General features: G+C 32.7%; 1 protein-coding gene across 5 annotated transcripts in view; it reads left to right on the forward strand.

Annotated features, from left to right (window-relative positions):
* LOC115217268 (mucin-17-like) overlaps window positions 1-7,500 on the forward strand; it is a 127,489-nt gene that overhangs the window by 48,586 nt on the left and 71,403 nt on the right. The gene's annotated exons all lie outside the window — the stretch shown is intronic.

The raw sequence follows: 7,500 nt of genomic DNA on the forward strand, positions 1-7,500 counted from the left end.
ATATATAAAATATATAAATATTTTATATTAAACTACATACATACTACATACATTTACACACACACATCTATATGTATATATATACACACATATATACGTATGTATATGTATGTGTGTGCATATATATATGTATATATATATATGCATATATATGTATTTAAATATATACACACATATGCATATACATGCGCAATATGAATATAAATCACACACAAACACATGAACATCTCTCTCTCTCTCTCTCTATATATATATATATATATGTGTGTGTGTGTATATATATATATGTGTGTGTGCGTGTATATATATGTATGTGCTTGTGTAAATGAATGTATACAAAAACATATCTGTGTATGTATGTATCTATCTATCTACACGCACACACACACTCAAACACACACACACACACAATATTATATATATATATATATATATATATATATATATATGTTTGTATGCATGTATGTCTGTACATATATCTGTGTGTATATATTTAATTATGGACACATACACACAAACACACAGAGACACTGTATGTGTGTAGGTGGCAGAAATCTAGTGAAGCTGAAAGTCCACAATTAGGATCAGTCACTCTATGACTTCAAAATCTCCACCATAATGGAAATGTCACCTCTTACAGGGCATGTTAGAGACAGGAAAGGTATCCAACCTAAAAACCCTGCCTCCACTCATGGCAACGTGGAAAAATGTGTATTAAATGAAAAGATGGATGAATATAGACATTGTGTATACATTAGATATGATACATAGATGGCTATGTTATATATATACACACACACACACACACATATATAGGGAGAAAGAAATAAGTGTGAATCAATGTTTATTTATATTCATATGTGTGTATGTGTTCGCATGTGTGTGTATATATATACAGTCATTCATACATACATACATACATACATACATACATACATACATACATATATATATAAAGATATGCACACACATGCATACACACACATATATATAGACATATACACATGTATTTATATATATATGTATATGTATTTACATATGAATGCACGCATATATATATATGAGTATACATATGTAGATGAATTATGAATATATATTATAGAGGTCCTTGACACACCACACGCACACACATATATATATGTATGTATATATATATATGTATATATATATATATGTGTTTGTGCGTGTATAATATAGTTGTTGCTGCTTGTGTAAAGAATGTATCCAAAAACATATCTGTGTATGTATGTATCTATCTATCTACACGCCCACACAACTCCAACACACACACACACACACTATTATATATATATATATATATATCTATATATATATATTTTTGTATGCATGTATTTCTGTACATATATCTGTGTGTATATATTTAATTATGGACACTACACACAAACACCCCAGAGACACTGTATGTGTGTAGGTGGCAGAAATCTAGTGAAGCTGAAAGTCCACATTAGGATCAGTCACTCTATGACTTCAAAATCTCCACCATAATGGAAATGTCACCTCTTACAGGGCATGTTAGAGACAGGAAAGGTATCCACCTAAAAACCCTGGCCTCCACTCATGAACGTGGAAAACGTGTATTAAATGAAAAGATGGATGAATATAGACAGTTGTGTATACATTAGATATGATACATAGATGGCTTGTTATATATATACACACACACACACACACACACATATATAGGGAGAAAGAAATAAGTTGTGAATCAATTTTTGTTTATATTATTGTGTGTATGTGTTCGCATGTTGTGTATAATATACAGTCATCCTACATACATATACATCCATACATACATCCACCTACATACATAGATATATAAAGATATGCACACACATGCATACACCACAATATATATAGACATATACACATTTATTTATATATATATGTATTGTTTATACATATGAATGCACGCATATATATATATGAGTATACATATGTAATATAATTATGAATATATATATATAGGTCCTTGACACACAACCGCACACACATATATATATGTATGTATAATATATATGTTATAATCATATATATCTATTATATATATATATATATATATAATATATATAATATATATATTATATATCTATATATATATATACACACATCTGTATATATTATAGTAGTATTAACCCTTATGAGCATGGTCAGTAGACCTGTTTCTCTTCTTTATCTCAGATTAGTGCTTATCATGTTTTGTCTTCTGCCATAGTCCCATAGTAATGGGTTGACTAACAACTTGTGAGTGGAATTTGGTAGAAAGAAACTGTGCTGTAGCTCGTTGTATGTATAACTAATAACCCATACTGTATTTAATTGTTTGATTCTACAAAAAAAAAGTATTACTTTGCAGTTAACTCATTTCTTATACAAACATATAGAAATATGTATGTATCGAAAAAAGGCAATGTGAAGCATGACTTATAACCAGAAATTGGGCTCAGTAATGGGTTCTACACTCATCTCCAGTATCCAGTGTATTATCATGCAAGGCATCAACCTCAGGGTAGACTTGTGTGCAAAATATGAGACAAATAATAGAAATGATAATAATAATATACATAAAACAGGTGTGGGATTCAATACTTCATAGAACGTACACATGTTTCAACAAGGTGCCATAATAATTACATAACAGTTGTAGAAACATTATACTATCTCACAGCTCATCTCATCAGTCTTTTACAATAAATACATTGACAGATGCTGAAAGCTCCAAATGAATACATTTTCCCCATTATGCAAATTATCAAAGATTTCACAGACCGCACTTTTTTTTCAATTAAACTATCTCTAATGTAAAAAGAAATGGAATGGTGAAACTATTTTTTCGTTTTCTGAAAATAAAAAAATGCTTTGGACTTGTGCACTTTTGCATAATCGTAACAATATCATATATATATATATATATATATATATATATATATATATATACTGTTGTGTCTGGAGAGAGTTGTTTTCTTTTTGTGCCTCACTGGTAAAATTTCCACTTATTTCTTATTTTCATTTTCCTAAAATTTTTGTTGCGCCTTGCAACCTTTTCAATAGTCTTGACTTGGTGGTAGTGATATAGCTTAGTCAAGAGTCAAGACTATTGAAAAGGTTGCAAGACGCAACGAAAATTTTAGGAAAATAAAAATAAGAAATAAGTGGAAATTTTACAGTGAGTGTGTTACATTATAAGGCACAAAAAAGAAAATGACTCTCCCCAGACACAACAGAATATGCTTCAACACACGAACTCATATAAAGAATCTTGCAAACCAAATCCAAAAATTAAATATATATATATATATATACACACATAGACATATATATATATATATATATTATATATATATATATAATATATATATATATACATATATATATATATATATATATATATATATATATATATATATATATATATATATATATATGAATATATACACACACACTCACACATACACTCACACACCTACACATGCACACACTCATGTAAGTTAGGTTATATGAGCTTTCTTTGGCTCATTAAACAATATGATCGACTGTGCCCCCCACCTGTCCCCTCACATATTCATTTACAAGATGAAATTTTTCTTAAGATGTTTTACAGCTTTTAGCTAGAGAAGAAAATTCACAAACCTCCCTAAATATGTATGAAACTGTTGAAATACTTTAATTTTGAAGAAAACCATTTTGGAATCTTTCTGGACTATTTCTCTTATATATAAACATCGTGTTGCTCTTTGATGACATATTCTTCCCGTGGTTGTATTCTAATGGTGTGTGTTGTTGTGATGGAGTGTGGTTATGTACTATTTATATTTATTAAGCATGTTTATATACGCATAACATATTGTGCATCGTGTGCTCTCTCTCTCCTTTTTTATGTCAAAGCATCATCACTTTTTGTATTGTAACACACTGTCTTTAAAATATCTACTCCTAAATCCTGGCAGAAACATTAGCACACCGGGCGAAATGCTTTGCCGTATTTCGTCTGCCGCTACGTTCTGAGTTCAAATTCGGCCGACGTCGACTTTGCCTTTCATCCCTTCGGGGTCGATAAATTAAGGACCAGTTACGCACTGGGGTCGATATAATCGACTTAATCCATTTGTCTGTCCTTGTTTGTCCCCTCTGTGTGTAGCCCCTTGTGGGCAGTAAAGAAATAGGTATGGGTTACCTTTGTCGAGAAGCAGGCCACATGACATGTGGCCAATAATCAGGTTGGTCACAAGGTAATTTTTCGTTGGCGTGCCACTCAGAGAGTGTTGCAGGCCACAGTTTGCCCATAACTGAGCCAAATCAAAGATTACAAACCCTAGATGCACTGGTTTTGAAGGAAGATTAAGAAAATCCAAAATCATAATAGCTCAGTTGCTAATTATACACTTTCATTAATTTGGTATTTGAACGAAAAAACATCTTCCTGACAAGATTAAGAACCTTTATTTGTATCTTTAATGCAGTGAACTGGCAGAATCGGGCAAAATGCTTAGCAGTATTTCTTCTGACTCTTTACATTCTGGGTTCAAATCCTGCTGAGGTCAACTTCGCCTTTCAGCCTTTCGGTGTTGATAAAACAAAGTACCAGCTGAATGCTGGGTCTGATGTAATTGTTCCTCCTCCTTTTAAAAAGTTACTGACCTTGAACCCCGCAACAGATCAACATCTCATTTAGGGGTTATGTTGTAATCTCTGTCACTTACATGCCACAGAAACTAGGTAACTGGGTTTATAAGTCCTAGGGCTTGAGATGAAAAAAAACCCAACCAAAAACAAGAAAAAAACAACAACAAAACTTGCATCTTTATTTGCTGTATGGTGTTTTGTATAAATAACCTATATTATATTTACAGGTGAAATGGTGAAATGGATAAGTTATTGGACTTTAAGGCTTTATGGATATGAGACATTTTGGTACAGTCATTTTGGTGCTGCCTCTTTTGGCATCACTCATTCATTCCCTGACTTATTTTGACATCAGACGTTTTAGTGTTTCTCTTGATTTAATGTCTCTCTCTCTCTCTCTCTTTCTCACTATCTGTCTGTCTGTCTGTCTGTCTGTCTGTCTGTCTGTCTGTCTATCTATCTATCTATCTATCTATCTATCTATCTATCTATCTATCTATTTAGCTATCTCTTTGTCTGTCTGTCTGTCTTCTGTCTGTCTATCTATCTATCAATCTATCTATCTATCTATCTATCTATCTATCTATCTATCTATTAGCTATCTATCTGTCTGTCTGTCTGTCTTCTGTCTTGATATCTATCTATCTATCTATGTATCTATCTATGTATCTATCTATGTATCTATCTATGTATCTATCTATCATCTGTCTGTCTGTCTATCTATCTATTTATCTATCTATCTATCTATCTATCTATCATCTGTCTGTCTGTCTATCTATCTATTATCTATCTATCTATCTATCTATCTATCTATCATCTGTCTGTCTGTCTATCTATCTATTTATCTGTGTGTGTGAGCATATTTCTGGGTATAAAGAGATGAAACGCATTCGTATCAGTTGTGTTCAACGAATGGATCATAATCTCTCTCTCTCTCTCTCCCTCTCACTCTTTCTGTCTGTGTATAATCCTTCATGCACACATGTATGTGCATATATGATTGTGTATATATGTATGTGTGCATGTGCATCTATGTGTGCATGCAGGCATATTTGTTTGCCTTCAACACCAAAAACTTACTGTTTGAAAAACAGACCGAATGTTCACTCAGCCGTGCCAAATAATCAGAGCCCACACAGCTTTGCCAAATTGTCTCATTTTAAGGTTTAACGATCTGTGGCCAATATCCTACTGCAGGAATTTTGTTTTTGTCTTTGCAGAAGACATTTCTTGTTTCAGTTAACCTACTTGGAAAAAAAGTACCAAAATTACTATATTTCTTTGGGGAGAAGATGATATCAACAATTAATCTGTCAAAGGTGGTGGTCAAGGGGGTTGTCACTTAACCACTTAAAGGTAAAATAAAACCTGTGGCATCTGGTCTGTGAATATTTGTATTTCTGGAAAGGATTACTGGTTTTATTTATTTGATCTACTTACAAAATTGGCATTCTTTCATTATCTAAGATATATATATATATATATATATATATATATATATATATATATATATATATATATATATATATATATATATAGAGAGAGAGAGAGAGAGAGAGAGAGAGGAGAGAGAGAGAGAGAGCTATAAGAAAATGAAGGGGATCAATAGGTGGCATTCATCAACTTTTAGACATTATATTATGTCAATTTATTTATTTATATACTAAAATGATAATTACAACAATATACATACATGTATAACATATTATGCTTTACATATATAATATATAAGGTTACCAGTAATTATTAAAATATATAACATACAAGAATATATATATAATATATATATATATAGGTTAGCTGAGTTAGAGGTTAAAATAACCATCTAAGGGATAGAAGCATCCATTACAGTACCGGTATATTACCTATGTATAACCATGGGCATACCCATGCAAGCATATTATGCTCATGAATTATAGGTAAAAATAAGGATAAACATGGGTTTATTAAGAATCAAAATTTAAAGACGACAGAAAATGGAGAAATATCAATGAACATGGCTGCAGTCAAATGACTCTAACAAGTAAAAGAGTAAAAAAGTATCTGTATACATGCAAACAGATACACACACACACACTCATATACACACACATTATATCTGTACAGAGAGAGAGAGACAGACAGACAAACATGTGATAGATAGATAAGACAGGTAGATAGATAAAATGATAGGTAAATAGACAGGTGCATTGTTTCTCCAGCAATTATGTTTGAAACGACAATGCTAAGCCTGAATTCTGATTGCTTAGATTGAACTACTTTCTCGTCAGTCGTAGAGAAAGGAAACTATTTTGTACTCAGTGTGTTCGTAGCGATTGTCTTTGCTGTGAATATTCTGAGGCTTTTTTCAACAAATACAAACAGACTGAATATCGGGACATATGCAGTGTATTTCACAGCACATGATGAACTATTGCATGATGGAGTGAACAATATGATCTCTAACTAAACTGAAACATAGCAAACATGGCATGTGATCTGTATTGATCGCTTCGAAGCACTTTGATTGCTACCACTACATTTTATTGATGCCGAAAGCAAAGCTGGAAGTTCTATTTAACAACAACAGCAATGTCACAGACAACAACAGCATGATAAACGTTGCCCTTTTCAAGCCTAGCCAGACTCGTGGGCCCGGTTTCCTGGTTTCTGTGGCATATGTGTTCCCCTCAGCTGAACGGGACGCCGGTCCATCGCAGCGTTACTCCAGAAACAGGAAGAGAGAGTGAGAGAAAGTTGTGGTGAAAGAGTACAACAGGGGTCGCTACCACCCCCTGCCGGAGCCTCGTGCAGCTTTTAGGTGTTTTCACTCAATAAAAAACGCACACAACGCCCGGTCTGGAAATCAAAACCGCGATC

Source organism: Octopus sinensis, linkage group LG11 (assembly GCF_006345805.1).
Source record: "Octopus sinensis linkage group LG11, ASM634580v1, whole genome shotgun sequence".
Lineage (NCBI taxonomy): Eukaryota > Metazoa > Mollusca > Cephalopoda > Octopoda > Octopodidae > Octopus > Octopus sinensis.